Raw genomic sequence first — 23,780 nt, 5'->3', positions numbered from 1 at the left:
CCAGAGATGTTTGCCAACATCAAAAGCATCTCCCAAGTGTGTACATTTGTTTGCTTCTCTGATGCAAGAGCAGCCCCTGCCCCGTCTCCCTCCCTCTGATCATACAGTATTCATCAGCTGCCTTTCCCCTCCTGCCCTCAGATACAGGGGGCTCTGTTGGCTGCAACACAGCTGTGCACCCCTCCAGCACTCGAATGCTTAGCAGCATGTTTGCAGGAGGCAAAAAACAAGGGCACTGGGAAAAGCATGCACTTCCAGAGCATCCTGTGAGCAGTGCTGTGAGGGAGCATAGCCCCTGGCTCATCTACACCATGTCTTCATGGAGCAAGAGAAGCACACATTGTCCTGAGGGTTGCCAGCAGGTGAGGTTTATTCTCAAGCTATAGCACAGCAAAGCCAGGGCCCTGTAGTTTTGCCATGAGACAAGACTGCTGAAGCCAGGATCCTACTTTTGCCTGGGGTCACTGACTGCTGTATCTTCACTGCTGATGTGCTCATGTGCATTATTACAATGAGGCTAAAAAATCCTTTCACAAAGCTATTTTTGACTCTGTATGCATGCACGTGTGTGTAGACACGTAAATGCAAAAACCTAGGGTTGCTCATCCTCTCCCATTTCCTCCTCCCCACGGCATCTGTTTTCCCTCTTACCAAGGCAGGAAGATATTAATTTTTTGCTCTGCTAGTCAGAAGATTAGAAGTATTAAGATGTATGCAGCATAACAGTGTTTATTTAGGTGTTTTTTTTTTTTTTAATCTGAAGGCCAAAGAGAACTTAATTTAATTGGTGGAAAGATAAAATAGGGCTGCATTTACAAACAGGTTATCTTTCTACTGTCAACTCATCTCCCCTGCTCTGTCAGTCGGTTGAATTTAATTGTTCCAGGCCTCCCAGTTTTATAAAGCCTTTCCTCTCCCCTCGTTCCCCATTACCCTGCCTTTACATAATGTATTCTCCTGGCAGGTGACTGCAGGTCTGCATGAAAGCCTCGGAAGAGCTCATGATTAAAAAAAAACACGTTAAGCAAAGCTGGAAAAGCCCAGGGCCAAATAGTTAAACGTACTATACTAATATTTTACATGGAAGCAGAGTGCATTCTTCATCTGCAGCTATCATGCCTTGAGACCCGTTGTTTTTCCAAGAGTTTTATACAATTTTAAATGAAGGAGGGGAGAGCTGATAGGTTTTGAGACTGCCTATTTTCTCATGCAGCTGGAAGAGATGGACCACAATGGTCCAATCTGTCCTTAAATCTGTGATGCTGTGGGCAGAAAGATGTAGAAAAGACACGGTTATTTCTCCAGCAAAAAATACTCACTCTTGCATGACTAAGTGACAGAAACACCACAAACTATCTAGTCTGAATTCACCTGAGTGTCTGATATAACCTGCACTGTGGATTCAGTTCCCTGCTGCCATTTACCTCAGGAGGAGAGTTCTTCATCCTGCTTTGCCACCATTTGGTGCAGGGCCAGTAGCCGTGTCACAGAGAAACACCAACTAGGCACATGGCTGCAGAGAAGTTTGGGTGATCCACGCAGCACCACATTAGGGGGTTAAGGCAGGCCATGCGGGCTGTAAGCACACTGAACCAGATGATGCTTTTAACACCCTGTTCCCTCCCACATATGCCTCTGCTGCATTTGGGGCCGTATAGAGCCACGTGTGCCCTGTTTCACAAGTCCGTTTTGCCACCTGGCCAGAGCTCTGTGTGTGGCAGTAGCTATGAGCTATGTGAGCCTGCAAATGCATACTCAATTCAAGCACAGCTGGAGGAGCTACAGCCACTTCTTGATTAAAATTAGATTAGCCTATCCTACATGAGGTCTGTTCCAGCCAACTTACATCTGCTTCAGAGAGCTATTTCCCCAGTCTCTCTTTAGGACAGCACCAGCATCATTACCAAGCCCATCAGCACTTTTCAGAGATTTGTCCACATTTTTAACAGCTCTACCCATACCATCCAAGAGGAAATGCAGCCTGTGCAGGCAAATGACTTTTTTAGGTCTTCAGACCTAAAATAATTCACCAGTGGACTTATTAAGGATGAGCCCGTACATATTAGTCTACCAAACTGATACTTTAAACTGTGTTTTAAATGTGCCGCAGTCATAACATAAGACAGAACAGCAGCACACAGGGATTTTCTCTCTGCTCTCTTCCCTTCACAGGTATTTTAAAATCTCCCTATCAGTCTGCTTCTCAAACCCAGTATTGGTCACTAAAATACACCTCTGTTTACATCTCAGGTTGACTCTAGAGGCTCCTGGTTGGTGCTGTCTCCATAGGCAAACCTCAAAGCTAAAGCAATTTTCATGCTTCTTCTATTCTTTTGTCCCCCCATTGCTACCACAAAGGCAGCAGATGTTCACAAGCAGGGCCTTACCTAGCAGCAAGGAGTGAATGCAATATTCAACATTTAAATCAGATTGGTGGCTGAGAGAGGCGTGAAAGCTGAAAAAATTCAATGTGTTGGTGAATGTCAAATGTGATAGATAGAGTCTGAACTAGTCAAAACAATTCTTAAGAGTTTAGCAATGCTCTGCTTATGAGCATGCACTATCTTGATCTCCATCTTTCTCACGCTGAAATGAAGATGTATGCTGAGCCACTGCTTTTCTGTTCTACGTGACTCACTTCACCAGGGATTGTTTACCCATCAGGAATGTACCTGGAATCCACTGTGACTGTTAATTTCCTCTTCTCCCTTTTCAATTTTTTTCTCTTCCTAATTGAAGTCAGCCTAAGTCAGATCAGAGTCCTGCCTTGATTTCCATGGTCATTGAGCTATGCCACATGTACAATGCAGAGATCAGTGAGTCAATGTAAAGTGAAAAGAAATAATTCACTTATCCTTAACATCCATCTCCCCACTCTCTTTTGCCCATGAAAAGGAAGACACAGCTCTCTCAAAAAATCTACTTGGTGCAAGAGTTTTTTTCTCCATTTATGAAAAACAGACAAAATTCAGCTGATAGGTAAGCAAAGAAAGAAGAAATGCACAGAAGTAAACATAACCCTCTGAAACGTAGCTACTTTTATTTCACCATTTTTGGTTTGCTGTAACGAACTAACGAAGTTGCACTATGCAGGAAAAAAACTGGGAATCCTTATTTCCACCCTGGAGATGGAGAAGAAATCAGAACATCATACAGCAGGGTATCCCCTGGGGTACAGAAACCAATCCTCTCCTGTTGCAGGCAGCACGTTAGGTAAACATCTTTCTCAATAGATCGAACAGCAACCTAAACATAGTTTGGCCATTTGCCTCCATTGTAGTAAGAGCAGTCAAGTCCTGAATGTAATGGGGCCAGGGTAGAGAGAAAAAAGGGAAAAGAGTTGAACAACCTCAAGCTGTGAGAGTGCTCATTCACCACTACTGGGGAGCACAGGCATTCCTCATGCCTTCTTCTGTCTTTCTAAATACATCTCATCTGCACTAGTTGGTCTGATTGTTCCAGAGGCCCATTTCTCTAGTGTTTAGTCACTTTCTTCTAATTTTCTGTCTATTTTTATTCACAGCCAGTTTATACACATTTGCTCTTGTGCCAACATTGTCTTTATTTTAAATAGCTCTTCTCCCTCCTTGACGTTTATCCCCTTAACGTGTTTATAGAGAATAAGCATATCCTTTCTCAGCCTTTGTTTTGTCAGGCATGTGGAGCACTTTTGTAGTCTCCTCACATATGATAAGCTCTCCATTCTACTGGACATCCCTATAGCCTTCTTCAGCATCCATTCCTGCTGGAGCTCATCTAGCCAGTGAGTGCCCTGGCACCAAAGACGATATTCCAGATAAGGCCTTAGAAAAGCTTCATACAAAGACATTAAAAATTCCCTGTCTGGCTCAGGAATCCTGCTCATCCTAAAATTGCATTTGCTTGTTTCTCACCTGCATCCCAGAGGTAGCTGACAGTTGTACTAGCTGATCACAGGATGACTAATACCTCATTTCTTTCTCCCTTCTGTCATTTCCAATTTATGAATTTATTTATTCTGGCACCTAGCAGAAATTCTCATGTTAATCCCAAGAATGGAACCTTTTATTTTGCTCTGTCTAATTTCCCTCTGCTTCTGTTATCCTCGAGGTCACCCAATGTTTCCTTCATGATATCTGTTTTGTCTTGAAAGCGCCTCAGTTTTGTTTCATCAGCTAATTTCATCCATGCAAGCCTTCTCTGCAATTTTATTCCTAATCCCTGTCTTCTCCAGCCTTCGGTAGTAATTTCCCATGTGATATCACCTTCTTGTAGTTCAAAATAAATGAGATTCAACACAGCTTTTTTTTTTTTTTTCCTCCTCTATATGAATTTAGTTCACATTTCCAAATAAGATATTTGGTTCATTTGTGGCGGCTCCACACTGGCAAACATGGACAGCATTCTGGCCTCTTACCTCTCTCGCTGCATTTCAACTTTCACTACTTCCTTTGGATTTTTTCAGAATGCATCCACACAGATAGGTATAGAATTACACTGTTAAAAAGAATAATTTTAAAAGAAAAGAAAATGAAAATAGCAAACAAAAAAAAAATTTTTTAAAACCAAACCAACCAACCCAATTTCTAGCTGAATTAGGATATTTTCTTTTTTTGTTGTTGTTAATGTTTTACATACCTCCTTCCCTCTTCAAGCAACAAAAAAATAATCTGAGAAACTCTTGTTATGGTCCAACGCAAATGAATAATCCCTCATTCTCCTCTAAATTATATTATACATTGTTTGCCTGATACTGGTGTAAAACCTCAGTAGTTTTACAAAGGGGCTCTTGAACAGATAGACATTTCTGATCAAAAGAGCTGCCGGAGAGGGCCAGGGTTAAGGTGTGGGCACTGTTGTTTAGGAAAGGGCAGAGGGGGGTGGGTTATCTACATACACCAGGTACTTCTGTCTCCTTTGAGACAGTGGGAATCCACATGCTTCATCTAAGCCAGGAGTTTGTTCTCAGAAATAATGACCTGTTTTAATAACGTTGTCAACACCCAAGTGCTGGTGGCCAGTTTCCAGATCATAGTGGCTGGATTCAAAAGGCCTGATTCACATAAGGCCAAGAAAATAAAAACCAAGAGGCTTATCAGAAGCTTCAGCAAGTCTTTTTACTAACCTCATTAAGCTAGTCAGAGGAAACATTTTAAATCTGAGCCACTGCTGGAGACGTGCAAAATCTGCTGGACAACACAGAGGTGAAAAAGTTCCAAAGATTGAATGCACAGGGTCTGATGGGGAGAAACCAGATGCAATGGCTTCACTCTAAAACTAGTGCTATTATGCATTAATATCTCACTCCTAAATTCCGGGTGAGACCAGCGTGCATCACCTATCAGTGAATACCCACTTTGTGTCTGACAACACGCTTCTTGGCAATGAGGACTATAAGGTAAAACTCTAGTGCATATTACCAGCAGAAACTCTCCCCAGGATGCCATCCTAAAGACCCAAAGATCTTTAGAGATCACCAGATCAATCGAAAAAGGGAAGAAAGATGTCATCTAGTCATCTGCAGACAGATCTGGTTTTGCTTATTTTTATTCTGATTTTCTTTGGATAGTGTGATCATACCGCCTGCCTGAGAGTCTCTCCTAATAGCTATTGAGTTTATTGGCCAGTTTCAACTCAGTTTGGCAGAGAAGCACAAGTCTCAAATATAACAGGCTCTGAGCAGTTTTGTGCAAAAAGCCATGCAGGTGGAGGAGGACCTTTTAATGCCTTCATGGGCAGAAAATATATGTGCTTGCCACTTAACAAACACCAGAAGACATACATGGGGATTTGGTCTTAAGACAAAAATCTGCAGAAAACTCTGCTTCTTTGGCTTTGCTTTTCACAGAACTAAGGTTTACATTAGACATTCAGGTCTCATCTGCTTTGGAAAGCTAAAGATGTGGATGAATTGCATCTTTATATGAGACAGTAAAAGGAAATTCAAATTATGGCAATAATGAAAGAATTCTTGGGCAGGGGTCAGACTCTGAATGAGCCCCAAGTCGTTACTTCTGCCCTTTTATACCCATATGTAGGTACAGTTCTGTGTTGGATGCCATAGGATAGAAACTACATAACACAGACATTGAATTTTTTCACAAGTCCTCATATAAATGATGCATCAGGTTCCCATAGATGTTTCTGTGGAGATACTGCTAGGGAAAGCCTGAAGGAGTTGCCATAGGTTTGGTCTCCAGATTAAGGCCTTTGTGACAGAGACATTTCTCTAGGCCTGAAATAAAGCTGCTTCTTTACCCCTCAGCTTCATTCACCCTGTCCACACAGCCTCGAGGTGCTTGAGTGACCCTACTATCAAAAGTAAGAAATGTCCCTGTACGTATGCTGCAAGTTATATGGCAAACTCCTGTAGTCTCATGTCAGTGAAGGAAAACAAATGGGTTTTGAGGCACCTAAACTCCACTCTGTCTTTTGCTAATACTTTTAGACTTCGTACAAATATCTTATTTTTTCTACCTGTACCTTTTTTTCTTAGCAAGTGTTGACAAAACACAGTTAATTTCAGGCGCTGGCTAGAACCTGGTGAAAAGCAGCTGGTGAAAGGAGAATTTTTCTTAAAGAATTCACATCCAGATCCTGCCATGCTTACAGTAAACAACCTTGAGGTTTTCTCTACTAAAATGGGGCAACATCACCCAGAACACCTCCAATATTTGCCCACACCAGAAAATACGTTGCTTTAATGTTGTAAAAACAGAACAGCCCCTTAAGGCAGGCTCATTTCTATGTGCTTACAAGTAACAATCCAGTTTGAATAAGCTACACAGCTCTCCAGCACTTTCTACGTTAGCATGACTGCATCCACACTAAGAATAGCTGATAAAACAGCATAAAATCACTTTTCTAAATGAACAATTAGAAATGGACACAAAATTTGCATAGAGATAGCAAGCTAGGGAGAGATGAAACCCTTCTCCCTATTGAGTTCTCTTTGTACAGCAAGAAAATTAAAATTGGTGCTAATGTTTGCACAATTCTATAAGCACATGAAGCGGTATATAAGTATTACCAAAAAGTCAGGAATCACTGTTAATGTTACTATGCATAAATTTTAAAAATAAAACCCACAAATGTCATGGTTTCAGCTCTAGTGTAAAGCAAGAAGGCCTTCATGAGCATCAGATACTTATTGGAGTGAAGCTGGAGTCTGCCTCTACCCTGACAATTTCATTCCTTATTCAAACCAATTGTTTCTGCCTCTCATTTACATAAGCACTTTGCTCATTAACATGCTATAAAAGGAGAAATGAGTTGGGGGTGGGGAGGAGGAATGGGCCACTAATAGAGTAAAGAAAACCTTTTAAACAGGGAAGCAAGAAGGTCACATCAACCCTAGGACGATAAGAGCTGAGGTCATTGAAGGCCATGGAGCTCTCTGTCAAAACCACTCAGAAAAAGGAGATGGAGCTGATGCATATTCCTCACTCTTCTCAGTATGCACATCTATCTCCCCTCTCCAGTTCTCCTTTCCTCCCCTGCTCCCTCCCACCACTTTCTCTCTCCATGCTGCTAACTCATTTAAGCCAGAGCTTTATGGGCCAATTCTGCTCACATCCCAGCTGGCTTCTGCGTATGGAGTCCATTTTCATCTCCTCCAGCCAATAAAGAAACAGAATCAGACTTTCAGGTCTTTTAGTAACTGTCCTTGAGGGACAAACCCAAAGCTGGTCGAGAGTGGAGCTGAATATCCACCCCCAAAACTACCCCCAGTAGGGCATAGAAGACAGTTTGGCATGGGACAGCTGCTCAGCTGTGCTATGTGTTAAGAGTCATAACGAATTTGTGATGAACATGGTAAGCGTGCCCAAGGGGGTGGAATCAACATAATCTTCTGCCTCCATGCTACACACAGGACACATGGACAGTTCCTGGTCTCAGCCTTAGACACTGGCTCATATTACTGGTGTGAGAGACAATCTGACTTTCTCACTCTTGCTCCTTCCCACTGGCTCTCTCTTATTACAAGGATAGCTTGCTGCTCACATGGCTTCAGCCCATGAAATAACTCAATTTTCAGGGCTGGCTAGGTTCACACTAACTATCAAAGAAGAAAAAGAACGTATAATCACTATAAAAATATATAAATGGAAGAAGAAAAAAAGAATAGGAGTGAATGAAAAAATGGGATGAAGGAGTACCTAGTTCTGTGGGTGAAGCCAAAGGGATAACCCGATACCATGGTCTTCTCTGCTGTCTCAACTATTTCCACCATTCTTGTTCTTAATAAATTACCACTGATGAAGACTCTCCCAGATAATCTATCTACCACAAGGAGTCTCTGCCCTTCCTAATGGATAATCTCTTCCAGTTAATATCCCTTGCAATAAAAGCCTGTTAATTTTTGTCCTTAACAACATGACAAGAAGACTGCTGCCTTTATTTTGGCAGTAGCTTTCAGCATTTTGGAAGCTATTTCCATCAGTATTCACTGACATGTATTAAAGGAACAAGATCACTAATTGTAACACAGACAAGACTTAGACATAATTGGTTAAGTGCAATTGATAGCAAATACTTGTGCCAGGTACACGTGTGCACATATTACTTACATTAGACTGTGGAGAGAGTGAGTAACGTGTAAAATAGCATACAGTGATAAGCAACTCATAACTGCTGTGTGTGTTCTTTCACTGTGAATAACGTAAGTAGAGGAAGTATTGATGTGGAGTTACACCAGGGAACATAAACCTGCTCTAATATCTATCCTCCTGCCACACCTTTTATTTTCAGAAACAGGACGTTACCACAGATGAGTACATTTGATATGACAGAAGGAAGAGATGCCATTCAGAGGGACCTTGATAAACTCAGAAAGTGGGTCTTTGTGAACCTAATGAAGTTCAACAAGTGCAAGGTGTTGCACTTAGTTTGAGGCAACCGCAGATACGTGTACAGACTGGGAGAAGAACTCATTGAGAGCAGTTCTGTGGAGAAGAACTTGGGGGTCCTGGGAGATGAAAAACATAACATTTGTCAGCAGTGTGCAATTATAGTCCAGAAGGCCTAAGTATCCTGGGCTGCATCAAAAGAGAGGTGGCTAGCAATTCCAGGGAGGTGACTGTGCCCCTCTGCCCTGCCCTTGTGAGGCCCCAGCTGGAGTACTGCATCCGTGTCTGGAGTTCCCAGCTCAAGAAAGATGTGGATTTGTTGGAACAGATCCAGAGAAGGGCCATGAAGATGATCAAAGGGCTGGAGCACCTTTCCTATGAAGAAAGGTTGAGGAAGTTGGGTTTGTTCAGCTTGGAGAAGAGAAGGCTTCGGAAGACCTCACTGTGGCCTTCCAGTACTTAAAGGGAGCTTATAAGCAGGAAGAAAATCAACTTCTTACATGGGCAGAAAGTGATAGAACAAGGGAAAATGGTTTTAAACTAACGTAGGGAATATTTAGATTATATGTCAGAGTGAAATTTTTCACTAAAGGGTGGTGATCAGGCTGCCCAGAGAAGTTGTGGTTGCCCCATCTCTGAAGTTGTTCAAAGCCAGGTTGGATGGTGCCCCGGACAGCCTGATCTAGTGCCTGATATAGTCGTTGGCAATCCTGCTCATGGCAGTGGGGCTGGAACTTGGTGATCTTTGAGGTCTCTTCCAACCCAAGCCATTCTATGATTTCATGATTCTTAAGTTTTTCAAGAATCAAGGAAATATGGCTCCCATCTTCACAGGTGACACATTTATCCTAAACACAGCAATGACATTTCTTACCTCTATAAACATTAAATGCTAGAACAGAACACAATCACTTCAGTGTTCAGTATGATCTAGAAACTCTCTTAATCTCACAACAAAGGTCTCAGTCTGTTTGCGTGTTTTTTTGTTTTTAAATTAATTTGGCATTTATTGCTAATTAACACAGGGGGTTTAACACCAGGTGTGAAATGATGGAGCAATCTCCACAGCAGCCTTGGCTTAACTACACTCCACTGCAGGTATAATTACATCATAATCCTTGAGAGTAGCCCTGCGGAGAAGGACCTGGGGGTCCTGGTGAATGGAAAACTTAACATGAGCCAGCAGTGTGCTCTTGCATCTTGGAAAGCAAATGGTATCCTGGGCTCCATCAGAAGAGGGGTGGCCAGCAGTAATAGGGAGGTGATTGTCCCCCTTTACTCTGCTCTTGTGAGGCTCCATCTGGAATACTGCATCCAGGTCTGGAGCCCCCAGCACAAGAAAGATGGGGAGCTATTAGAGAGGTTGCAGAGGAGGGTCACAAAGACGATCAGAGGGCTGGAGCACCTCCCCTACAAAGACAGGCTGAGGGAGCTGGGCTTATTCAGCCTGGAGAAGAGAAGGCTGTGGGGTAACCTCCTTGTAGCCTCCCAGTAGCTTAAGGGAGCCTACAAACAGGAGGTGAATCAGCTCTTTACAAGGGTAGATAATGGCAGGACAAGGGGAAATGGTTTTAAGTTGAGGGAGGGAAGATAGAAGGTTGGATATCAGGGGAAGTTCTTTACCAAGAGAGTGGTGAGGTGCTGGAACAGGCTGCTCAGAGAGGTTGTGGATGCTCCGTCCCTGGAAGTGTTCAAGGCCAGGTTGGATGGGGCTCTGGACAGCCTGGTCTAGTATCAGATATGGAGGTTTGTGGCCCTACATGCAGCAGGGGGTTGGAGCTTGGTGATCCTTGAGGTCCCTTCCAACCCAAACCATTCTATGATTCTATAACTATGGCATCACTGACAATGTAATAACAATGCATGCCTGTGCTAGCTGTCAGCAAACAGCGAAGCCAGTGCAACACGGAGCTCACTGAAAGCTCAAGAGTTTAGAAGCCAGCAGCAAGAACTATGCTGCTCTATGGCTGTTAATATCAAAGACAGTTTGGTAAAGAGCAGGGCTATCCATGCAGCCATGACATCTCTGTGGAGACATAGCATCTCTCCAATTCTGTTAAACAGTTGCAAGTTCTCATGGCTTTGGAAACTGATGCTCACATGGCTTAATTCAGTAAAGCTCCATTGCACTCAATCAAGTTGCATAAGTTGCAGCACAAACCCAGCCTGTGCTGGAGAGTGAGAGCCGGATATTTATTGAACAGCGTGGAGCAAGAGCGTCATCCTACAGTAGACAGAGAATTACTTCATTTCTATAGGCCACATTATTATGCAAATAATCATTTTTGCTGTCATAAACTTGATAGATCAGGACATAAAATTTAGGAGCTGATGAGCTTAGCATACTATTCTCTGTAAGTGCAGGTGTAGCCAGTGTTTTTCTGGTTTGTCAAGGCCATGGGTACAGTGCTCTTCAAGCCTCCATGAGATTCCAGTACCACACTGCAGCTTTACTTATTAGGCACTGCCTGTTTTGCTTTGCAAAGGCTCAGGAGAGCACCGCTCACAACAGCGGCCTTCAGGCAGCCCATCACCACAGCACTGCTGTTTCTGTGCAGAGTGTTTTAAAGCTAAGAAAGTATTTTTATGAGGTGTTAATAGTCCCTAGCAGTTGACTTCCCCTGTGACCCAGGCAAGGTGTAGCAAATGAACTGAGCTGTTTCACTAGATACCACCAACTGTGATAGAGACAGTGTCTAAATCTTCACAAGTGTTCGATTGGAAAGAAATCTTACTTGGCATGTAGTCAATAGCCCAGTGAAAGAACAGAGCGTCGTCCAGCAACATCCCCAGAGGTATCTGGCACATGTAACAGAGGCTAGGGATTAAAAAAAATAAACTCCAACTTGGATTTTCAGAATGCTAATCAGGCTGACATTTCATTGGAGGAAAACAGTAGCTTCCGTTTTTGTCTGTTTCCCAAGGCTGCTACGAGATCCAGAATCTATCAACTAACCAGGACAACTTGAGAGGTGTGAGGGGTATGGCAGAGGAAGTATCTAACCCTATATTGGGAAGAAAAACCGCCATAAAAGGGATTGGACAAACTCTTCAAATGGAGCTAAACAATGTGGATTACTTGTTCGATGGACTGAACAACCTGTGCTACATCTAGTCTATAAAGAGTCAATACCTGAAGGCTAGGAACACATCCCACAGAAATGATTTCTCTATACTAGCTTATATTTCATCAGCTTTCTGAAAAAGCCTGGAACTGGCTACTGGCTTATTTGTCTGTACTTTTATGTATTTATTTAAACATACTTTATTTTAAGAGCCCATGTTTCAAGTTTCTCCATTTCAGGTTTTTAATTACGCCTAAATGAATGATCATTGTTGTTCCCTCAAAAAACACTTTCCTGACAATCCTGACAACTGTTTTATTGATATATTACTATTTGAGCTCAAAAGTAATGGCATCACTCTCTTTCACGGCTTTCTCAAATACCCGCATCAAGTCACAACAACATACACAGTGACATTCCTAGGGGATAATAGCTTTAAAGTTTGTAGAGTTGGTACCTGCTTCCAAACAGCATTATGTGAGTCTGCATCCAACATTTTCACATGCTGCTCCTGCCTTAGGGCTTTACAGACAGATACATTTTGGGTAGAGGCAGACAGTAAAATTTTCCCACTACAGTGCTTAGCAAAAGCCACTGCATACTGCTTTACTCACTCAAACCGTAATTTCTACCAAAACACTTGCCTAGACCATATCTTGCATTTCCCCTCGTGTCTGCTTCACTCCCAGTACAGGGGATGGCTGTAGCCAACACACAGTGTAGATTTGCTGCAGATCTCCGATGCCTTCCAACTGCAGCACCAAGGAAAAGGCAGACAGGTGTTTGTGAGAGCAGGGAACAGATTTCACAGCAAAACACTCCCAGCAGAGCTTATACTTGGGGCCATGTGGGCACTTTACTAATCGATAGTCTGGCAGCACTACAATGCTTCAAGCTATTAAAAAAAACACCATGCATGCTTGCACAGAAAGAGGGAGTCCATCTCCCAGTCTAACAGAGCAGTGTGCAAAGGAGCTGTAAGAAAAGGGATGAAGCAGTTGGACCGCACACCCAGAGAGAGGTCAGGCAATGAAATCACACATTAAGGGGTTAGACCGTTTTGCTCTATCACTGAATAAGCTATGCTATCCTCTAAGTGGAAAAGTCTGGGTACTCTGCAATCACGTACTTCCTCAGCAGCATTCAGTGCAAAAAGTAAGAGCCAGAGGGAAGGAACCTGAAATAATTTCCTGCAGTCCCTCAGGAGAGATTGCATTTTGCTTGGTTGACTAGCCCCTGCTGAGAAAAAATTATTCTTCTCTCAGAATAATAACACTAATTATTATTATTATAACTGCTTACATAATATTATTACCTTTCAGTCTTTACCAAAATCCAAAACTTCTCATGTTGCATGTTCTCTGGATGGTGAAAATCCTTTTCCCATCTCCATTAGACAAGGTAGGATAGGAAAAAATTTACCACTGTTCATAATGCGAGAGAGGTTTTAAAGCCAATCATGGAAATTTCTTCCTCTGGCATCTCCCATTGCCATCTCCTCAAGGCTTCTGTCTACTTGGCTGGCAAACTAAGCCAGAGCAAATTATTTTTCACCTCTTTACTCACTGAGACATCAAGTTGAAGGAAATGCGTAAGGCTACTGTGGGTCTCAGTTTGCCCTTCCACTGATTTCACTTTTTCATTACCCTCCACCATGTAGTTGGGTTTAGTTTTGACCTACTGTGTGTAAAGGGCATAAGGTGGTGCTCAGGGTACAGTAGAAGGCACGTTCCACTCAGCTGACATATAGGAACTTGTCACTGATGTCCTCCTGCTCCAAGTACTGCACAGGAATAGTTACTTAAGCTTCCTGACTTCATACTGAAGCAGATAAAGAATGCATGTGAACTCTGTTGCATAAACTCTACAGTAGTAGCTGAAAGCTCTTTTTTTTTTTTTTTTTTTTTTACCTTTCACAGCAGACACAATAGAGAAAATTTCCTCTCTCCTTTGAAAAGCCTGGATTTTCAGATGAGTAGTCCTGAATCTTGCAATGGTATGGGTTTTGCAAAGAAGTCTGTGGGAGGGAGTTTCCAGTATTAAGCTGAAGCTGTTTGCTCACCAGCAGTATATGATGAGCATTACACATGACAGACAGCAAGGCCTGAAGACACAGGACTATAAGAATCAGTAACAGTCCAGACATTGAAAAAGCATGCAGACCCTGCAGAAGCTAAAAAAATATCCCACTGGTTCCATTTCTTTGTTCCCTCGGGGCATCTGCTCCGTTTTTAATTTGTGTTGTGCTTTGTTGCTGACCAGAGGGTGCCACAAGGCATCTAAGACGCTAATTTTTCTAATAAAATATTTCCTTCTGGACAGAAAGTGCCAGCAGTTTTAAAAGAGAAAAAGAGAGCAATCTCAAAATCAACTTGCAACTGAGAGGAATAGAAAGGTCAAGCTCCTCTCAGCATACCCATATCTGCTTTCGTATTCACATATCATTGCCTCACATCTAGAATAAGAAGTGAAAGCTAAGCCTCATGGATCAGAAAGCGTTTCCTCCTGTGAAAGAAGGTTCTGGGACAGGACTCCAAGCACTGGGTCACCCAACCTCATCTGCCAATGACTTACAAACCGCCAACTCTAGCAATGTCTTGAGTTCTAATTCTTCAAGACAGAGCTAGCAATGCTTAGCAAGTTCACAAGGCAAGCATTGGTCACAAGAAGAACAATTAAGAGCCCAGAGCATCTGCAGACAAAACCTTGGAGACCTTTTATTGTCTTTTGGAAAAGGTGTGGCTAAAAAAGCATCAGTTGACAAAAAAAGACAGAAGCAACAAACTGGTTAGAGCACAAGTCTCTGCAGGTCTCATGGAAGAGGCTCTAGGACTTAGTTTTGCCCAAAGTTTCCAATTTCAAATGGAAGTTCTGGGTAGCAACTTTTCTGGAAATCAGATCCGGAGTGCCTCAAATTAGAGACGTACTGCCTCCACCCACCCGCCACCTCTAAATGAAAATGTCAGCCTTAATTCATGAACGGTTTTTAAATCCTTTGATGGAAAGGACTTGAAAAGCAACGGGTATTATCTCTGGCTTTCAGAGCTGGTATCAGGCATGAGGCTATTTTAGGAGCATGCGATGCTCTCCCCCATCCTCCCACCCTCGAAAGTTATAATGTATCTCTGGGGCAGGTTGATATTTGCACTTTGTTGACACCTAATAAATAATAATCCAAATATTTGCACACATGGAATATTTTGTGACATTATAGAGCTGACAGACCCTGATTATTCGGGAGCTGCTTTGTGCACAGAACTCCCATTGGTTTCAAAGTAAGTGCGGAGTTCAGAACAGCTGCAGAGTAAGACCCATGACATTTATGTTTATGAAATAGGAGAGACCTTATCATTTGCTGGTTCTGTAGTCACTAAGCCAGAATAGCTGATGAGGGGCCTTTGCTGGTATCTTCAGTATAATCAGTGTATGCAACTGAGGTGCCTTGGCGAGCGGTAAGTGAGCCAAGGGAAAAAAAGGAGACATTAGCCAGGGGTGCTGTAGGGCAGGAGGGGGAGTTGTAGAGGTTACAGGAAGCAATGGGATGGAGAGCCCTGGGCTGGGAGATGGGGATCTGCAAGGCAGTGGGGAGCACTGGAAGAGCTGGGTGTGGGGCTCTGGATGGAAACAGCAGGGCTGCCTTGTGGGGGGCACTGCACAGCCAGCCTAGAAGCTCACAGAGCTCGTATGCCATCTGCTGCTATGCTATTAACAGCTATTAGTCACTGAGCTTCATGAGCATGAAATTTCCTTAGATGCTGAAAAGGAGGGAGAAAAGCCTAGAATGTAGCTTAACTTTGATTAAGCACCAACAAATTTGGGACAATTTAAACAAGAGGGATTTTGAACTTCTCATTGAAGCATGTTGCAAAATTCCTTTATTGCCTGGGGGAGGAACACACACCAAGTGTGCCCCATTGTACTCCTTATTCCACAGCACTTTCGTCAGCAAGATAAAGTATTTGCATGTGGTTAGGAAAGGAGCTATGGATTTGCTAAACGGATTTGTATCCTGTTCGGTTCGAGTGATATGGTTCAGCACATTCCAAAAAAGATGGAAGTAGACAGTAGTACAAATAGAAAGAGCTTTCTCAATTATGCTAGTTAAGATAGATGTCGGTAGACTTATTAATCCTCATGCTCCAGGGCTTTTGCCAATCAGCACCTTGGGTCAGGAAGAAACATCCTATACCTTGTTATGGTGCAATGCCACACAATTAGAATTGATGTCTCCTTTTCACACTGTAGTTTTGGCTACTTGCTGCAGTAAGACACGGGGACTCTTGTTGTTGCAGAAGGGAAGGTTCAGCCCCCAGAAATGCTCTAGGGGTATAAAATGTACACACTAAGACTAACCAAAAATAGAAGCATACATTTCCTCCTGCAGATGCTCCTACTGGAAGGCAGACTTGCTTTCCTCCAGCTGACTGGGAATGGAGATGGAGGGACTGAGAAGCAGCAGACTATCACCCAACACCCAACCACAGCACAGTAACATAGCACAATTTAATAGCAGGCTGGAGAACTAATGGGTTTTTATAGGTAAAAGCTGAAGGTGTAGCTTTGAGGAAATTCTAATCCCTTTCCTCAGAGTGGGAAGTGAGATGCATCCACCAGATTATTAGTTGTGAACAATTTGTGCAGCGTTGTAGAGGGCACAGCACATGTTGCAGGGCTTGGCCACAACAAAGGGCCAAATAGCATTCTGCAGGCCTATGATGGTAGCAGGCCAGAATTTGGTGATGAACCAACCCACCTGGGTGCCAGGTGGAAAAAAACAGACTATTTTACGCATATGGGAGTCGCTGCTGTGGCTGGGCTAAGGCAGTAAGTCTGGTCCTAGGGCTGTTTGAACCAGACCAAAGGCTCTGCAGCCATGTCCATCCAGTCACTGAGCTAGTCTAAATTCACTCTGTTGGAACAAATTTGTCCAAAACATTTTGACGACATAAGTTTGCACTTTGGTTCTCTGTGAGATAAGCTACCACCTTTCTGCACCTCTCCAACTTCACACTGGACTGAGTATCACCTCTCCTCACATAATTGGCAAGCAGTCAGCATAAAAGCAAAAATCCCCTGCAGCATTTGCATCATATGCTCTAACTCAACAGAGGCATGCAAGTGCCACCTTGAAATTGTGTGGTGGGTGATGTGCCCATGCTAAGCTCCAGTACAGGCTGCTGTGACAGGGACTCATTCAGTCTTCCCCTCTCCTCTCCTCTCCTGAGCCGTAAGAGACCTCATGACTCCTTGCATCCCTCCTGCCCACTCCATTCTGGATGGGGTTTACATTTCATGGCAGCCAGGAACACACCTTTTTGGCACAGGGCAAGGTAATTGTGAATTCAGACTTTCCCAATGAACCACATCCTAGTTGAGGCACTAAGGGAAACCATTCTCTCTTCATGACCATACATTACAGCCATTGTTAGTCAGTCATTGTTAAGTGCTCTTGGAGCAGTGGCAGATGTCCTATTACATTGAGAGAAGGAAGACACCTGGGTTCGTTACCACCTAATTAGGTTCTCCAAGTGATTAACTACTTGTGCTGCAGACAAAGAAGAAAACTACCCAAATGAATGCCAACAGAAGATAGGCTGGCATGGCAGCAGCAGGCACCTGACAGGCACACACAAATCCATACCTCATCTGGCTTTCTGATGGAGAGTGAAGAATTTTTAGTAAAAGTTGAAAAACTTTAATCAGGAAATCTGATGGTATGTCTCGCCTGAGTCACAGCTAAGTCCTTTGTGACCCTGCAAACCAGTGTAATCCCACATACAGAGTTCATTTTAGTACTAATCTCTTGTTCATCTAACCTACCTAAATCTTCGTGCCTCCACTGAAGAGCCCTCAGCATCTTTCAGACACCTCAGCATCCCTCCTGAGAGTCACTCCCAACCCTTCCAGCAGGTGACACTTCTCTATACGCTCTGTCCTTCACCTTTTCTCCTCAAAGTCTCCACTGTCCTTGTGCTCCTTTGTGCTATAAGAAAAGCTTCCTCAGAGAAAAACCTTTTAGCTAGTCCTGAGATTTTACACACCTTCACTTCACCCACATTCCTCTTCCCCACACTGTCTAAAACCAGCAAGGTAACAACGCCCGTCTGCCAAGCCATCTGTCTTCATGGAGAGCCTCCCAGCCTGCTATGACTGAGGTTGCAGCAGCCCCATGCAGGCCTGAAGGCAGCAGGCTGGATTTCCTCTTGAGCACCTGATCCAGTCCAAACGCAGATCCACATTCAAATTATCTGAAGCTTCCAATCAATCACTGAATTGTACTGAATGCCCTTAGGGGAAAAAAGGATCTTTGATGAGGCTTTGCTGCTAGCAGCCAATCCAAATCCATTAGCTTTCACATCTGGAGTTCCAACGAACAATAAAAATGAGCCTGATGGTCTCAATCTTGTGCTCATTTTTCAGCACCACAATAACGTGGCTCCGCTAAACACAATTCAGCATGATTGGCTGCCTCTGCTCAGACTTTGGGGATACCCAGAACCACTTCGACTGCCAGAAAAGAGGGTCACGGTAGAGGGTACATTGGCCAAACTCTGTATGTGCATATTTATACATATTAGAGAAAGACGAGAAGAACCAGAATGAGAGAGGATGCTGCAGGGTAGGATCAGCAGTATTTGGCAGAGCTTTCTGATATAAATCCATTTAATATTTTCTCAGTAATACATGAGTATCTGTGCAGGACTATTGATTTTAAAATGTGGCCACCTCCTGCATATTTTTTGCTATTTTTGGAAGCCTAATTATTATTTTCTCACTTGCGAACCTGGCTGCTGTCTCCTCCTGCCCACCCACATCTGCCATCTTCACCTCTAGGCACAGCAGTCCCTATTTGGTTGCAAGGAAAGAAGCCCTACTCAGGCCTGCACAGCCCTAGGCAATGGTAGTTTCCGTTTAGCTGTAAGGAAAGATGCCCCACTCATCCAGGAGAGTTCTACCTTCCTCAGGGAGGCAGCCAGATGATTCCAGGTGACCAGAAAAGCAGAGAAGCAGCAGCACAGACTGAGACTGGGATAACTGTGTTATTTGTGATTTGTGCATATGACAAAAGCCATTCTGACACAAGGCTGGGCCATGCACTTGGATTTGTCCCAGTCCCCCAAGGGCTCAGCACAGCCCTGCAGGTACTGAGGCAGTTACCTGGCAGGCAGGCAGGCAAAACCTATGATCCGCAGCAAATTTCTGTGGGTTCCTCAGGAGCCCTCCTATACCACAAACTGATATTCTGGTTTAGGGTTGTTAGTTGTATATCTTAGGTGATGTTAGCTCTCCAAGACTTCTGCCCTTTTTCTTTCTGTCCTCACTGCACTCCTGGCCCAGGTTCCCTAACCCCACCCCTCTCTCTTCACTTTTTACAAAGGAGGAGTCTGTGCTGAGACCTCTGCGTGAAACCATCCTCAGCATCTGCTAATCGAAAGCCTAATAGCCATTTAATGGGCCTGGTAAAGCTAATAGATTTGTAAAGAAAATACGAGTGACAGAAGCCAAAGAGAAGTGCTGCTCAAAAGCAGGCAAAACTGGCAGGGTCTTTCCCACTTGGACTCCAGTCACTGAAGCAGTGCCTGCAGCCAGGCAGGAGCTTTGCTGGCTTTCCAAAGTTGCCAAGCATTCCCAGGAAAGAGACTTCTAAGCATAACGCTGTCTGCCCAGTTTGCAAGGTCACATGAAGGATCCTCAAGTGACTTTTGAACAGCCCTGCCAGATGTTACCATCTCTGAGATGGAGCAGATCCGACAGGCAGGAGGTCACAGCTGGAGTCACCACTTTTAATATACTGACAGTGTTTGCTGAAGTCTCATTCCAAAGGCTCCTCTTCCACAAGCACTGTAGAGTCTATCTATCAGAATAAGCCAGATTTATTTGATTCCGACAGAATTTATACCTAAACCTTTTAATACTTATTTTCCTTATGTGTAGCCAAAAGTTTTATGTGACACTCTAACCCCTGGCTCAGCAAACAGAGAATATATTTTGAAGAACATTGTATATAGTTGACATATCATATAAATTTCCCTTGCCCCTCCAGTGTCTGCCTCTAGTTACACTGTCACCATGGAACAAGCACCAGTTTGTATCTCTCCAGGGCTCCTATAGAGGCCCTTATCACTCTCCACATACACTGCCTGTGTATGATTGCTGAGCCTGGAAATAAAAGCTGAGTTGAAATGAGCCAGGTCATTGTCAGTGTTAGTGGCAGCACCAGGATAGGCCCTGACAGACTTCCACACCTCTGGAAGATGTGTGGGGTCATTGAGGCAGCCAAGCAGAGTCGCTCAGTCTTGGGCATTGTGAGCAAGGACTGAGTACAGGATGAGGATGCTATACCTCACACTATGAGGGAGAGAAAAACATCTTTCATTCCTTTTCATCACAACGTGAAATCTCAGAGAGACAGATCCTGGCCCTCAGCAAGATCAGATTGATTGCCACATGGGGAATTATTGACAGGAGAGAACAGAACCATTTCTCGTCTATCTCTGCATCCTAAAAGCTCACCAAACCCAAAAAGTGCAAGAGCACAGCAGTGGTGTGACAGATGTGACAATTTGACCCATTACTAACAAACAAGCGCACTGAATGTGATTACATTTCCTTCCATAGCGGAATTTAGTGAACTGTAATTGCCCTCTGGTTGAAAAAAAATGCTTTGCTGTTTTAGGGAGTAAAAAGCACACATTTAGGGCCTTTTAAGCTTGAGATTGGGTGTTGCTAGTGACTTCAGTGGGTTAGCTGGGCCCGACTGCATTTTGGTCATACTAGAAGAGGAATGAGACCTTTTGAATTGCCATTGCAAATTTTAAATGCACGACCAATGCAATTCCTACAGCAAAGAATATGGAGGTTGTGACTATGCAGGAGACTGCTTGTATGTCAGTAAGTGAAGCACGCATGCCCCCGTATGCCCATAGACTTGGCCTTCCAGCAGTAAGGGGGAAACATATCAGCAAAGCTACCCCTTTCTCACAGAAAACCAGATGCTACCTTTGCCTTGGCAACCACAAAGAAGACTGGGATTCATAACTGTAGGAGATCCCTGCAGCCAGGAGTTTGAATAATTCACTTCCCAGCAAGAGACATCAATCCTTTCTCTGCAGCCCTTCCTACCACCTCATAAGATGTATGAGGAGAAGGCAGGAGACATTTTTATTATTTTTATTTAGTTTGCGGATGTTTAGTGTTCCTCACTACGGGCTACATTCAGTCCTCACATGCATGATATTCTCAAAACCTTTATCAGTTAACTATCCTTGCTTTAATTTTCCCCCCATTCTCACCCTCACTTTCCCCTCTTTATAAATTACTACATTCAGGCCTTTGCTGGCAGTAGAGAGCACTACATTGTTCTGGAATAAAATGGACTTTATTCCATTATAATGACTCTGCTTCCAAAGGGGAGTAGTTATACTGGAATAAAAGTATTTTTTATGCTCCAGTCTGGAGCATAATTCAATCATAAATTACATCAGAAAAAAATAAACCATAATAATAAAATGGCAGTTTGTGCATTGATTAAAGTGAAAACACTCTTCATTCTGGAATATTCCACATATAAAGTGAAGTTAGTGTGCAATAAGCAAGGGTGTGATTTTTTATAGCACACCAACTACCCTTCATTCATTCCCTAATGGATACCCTGCCAGAAAACAGGAGTGCCTTTAGGTGAGGCAGGTTTGAAAATGGAATAAACTACCATGCATTAATATGCCTTAAGAACATTCAAAAGGGAGCATGGGGAAGTAACTAGTGAGCTGAAAATCCACCCCTAACTACTCCCCACCACTGACACCTCCAGAGGAAGACAGGCCTGCCCCAAGGCTGGGACAGCTTAGTGGAATAATTCTTCATGTATTCTTCACGCGTTCCCACAGTAGGAGATTTTCAACATGGGACCCCTTGGTCCATGCAGCCTGGGTCTCAAAACAAGTCTGAGGCCTTGAGAATAATTTGAAGTTGGCCTATTCTTGGGAATGGGGATACACCACCAGGAAAAGTGCACTGCATTAGGATGAAGTATGTATTTCTGTCCCCAGGAAAGTCCCCAGAGCAGCTGACAAGCCAACTCAGTGAAGATAGGGCTTTGTATCTGTGCTGGTACCCCAGAAGAATCGAGCAGCCAGCATCACATAGATACAGCCAGGGGCTATACTTAGGGCAGTTTCTGTTCACTTCTCTTTTCAGACGTTAATACAGCATTTCTACCCAGCATCAGTTTGTATGAGCCAAGAGCTCTTGATCAGACGTCAATGTATCCCATGCAGAAATCGTTTGCAGGGAGCAAGGGAAGTGATCTCCTGGCTAGGAGACTTCCTAGGGAGTCTGTGATGCTCTTTGATTCCTCCTTATATTTTCCTTTGTGTGAATTTACAGACTAAGAGAATTAAATAGTGTTCACATTTGCCAGTTTTACCTAAAGAGCAATAATACGCTGTAAATGCTCCCCAACTGATTTCTACCAAGATCTGCTAGACAATTATATCCGTATATCCTCATATACTCAGAAAAGGGGCACAGCCCACTGCCCCCATGGCTGAGGGATAGTTCTGAGTACGGTAAGAAATTCAGTTATCCTGAGTTTGCTCTTAAACCTTTGATAACAACTGGACAAAATTTGCTTGTGGTACAAAATTGGGATAGTCTGCCATTTGAGGAGCCTGAACTTTCAAAATGTCCACAACTAATCACCCAAGGCCTGGGTTGCCCACAGCTAGCACTGCCATCGCCCACACCAGCTCTGTCTTTCTTGCTAAGAATGCTAAATTACTGCCACATTAAGAGTTGGTCTTAGCTATGTCTCTATCGATAAAAAAAAATATCCTCAAAGCCTCATTACTTAACACATTTTCACTAATGTGATGTTCCACTATCACTCAATGCCTTATGCAGAAAAATGATATTCCAACACTTTAGCTAGTCATGACTAATGATAAGGTGTCCTGACAAAACAACATATTCAGAACCATCACTGCCCATATGCATGGTAAAAGGGACACTGCCTTTGAGACTGTGTTAGCTGCAAGATCATAGCTGTACTATACCCATAGCTTCAAGAATTAGACACCCACAGACTTTTGTACATGCTGAACTTCAGGACACGGGTAAAGTTTTATAAATTCATCTATTCCTGCATTATTGCCCTCTGTGCTGAAAAGTAATTTAAGCTTAGCTAACTTCTTTTGCACTGAGCAGGGTCAGGAGAGCTCACACAATCTCCTGCCAAACTCAGCTGTCAGGATGGTGACATTTAATGAGGGCAACAAAAGTAATGCAGGGAGGAGGGAGAAGGATGGTTAGTGTGTTAAACTACCAAATGGGTTCTCGAAATCTCATATTTTCCCTTCCCAGCACATGCATGGGGCATAGAGAAGGAGCCTGTGGATTCAGTACAGAGCTCCACAGGCAGATCACCCTGAGGCCATGCAACCCATTTCTTCCATACTCAGATCAACAGCTGAACCCAGTGCTGTGCACCAACTTGCTTACTGTGCTGCTCAGGCCCCTCGCTGAAAGGTTAGGGTGAAGCACAGAGAGAATGTGGAATTCAAGATGTGGATTATATCAACAATTACAGTCTGGAGCATAATTCAATTATAAATTAAATTGGAGTAAAAAAAATACCCGTAATAATAAAAGGGCGATTTGTGCGTTGATTAAAGTGAAAACATGCAGTCATTAGCCTGTGTTTAAATCTTGTTAGCTGCCAGCAGAGCTGCGCGTTGCCATTAACCTGTGAGTGCCTGTGGGGAACAAGGACTTCTCTGGCTGTTTAAAGCATAGGTGTGCATCAGGACTTCTGCTGCCCTCCTGAATGTCAACGGACTGAATGTCAGACAGGAGAATGCTAAGTATGTGCTGGTAATAAACATTCATA

At 43.4% G+C, this 23,780-nt stretch overlaps 1 long non-coding RNA gene across 5 annotated transcripts in view; it reads right to left on the bottom strand.

Moving 5' to 3' along the window:
• LOC116242343 (uncharacterized) overlaps window positions 1–23,780 on the bottom strand; it is a 232,213-nt gene that overhangs the window by 157,939 nt on the left and 50,494 nt on the right. The window contains exon 3 of one of the 5 annotated variants that reach the window (XR_004169722.2): window positions 4,397–4,476. The exons of the other annotated variants lie outside the window; for them this stretch is intronic. This is a non-coding gene — a long non-coding RNA (uncharacterized LOC116242343). The remainder of the gene's footprint in view (window positions 1–4,396; window positions 4,477–23,780) is intronic. 5 annotated transcript variants of the gene reach the window in all.

The sequence above is a fragment of the Phasianus colchicus genome, chromosome 1, assembly GCF_987193195.1.
Source record: "Phasianus colchicus chromosome 1, bPhaCol1.hap1.1, whole genome shotgun sequence".
NCBI classification, from domain to species: Eukaryota; Metazoa; Chordata; class Aves; order Galliformes; family Phasianidae; genus Phasianus; species Phasianus colchicus.
The sequence above is the reverse complement of the archived record's forward strand: the minus strand, read 5'-3'. Positions and strand labels throughout refer to the sequence as shown.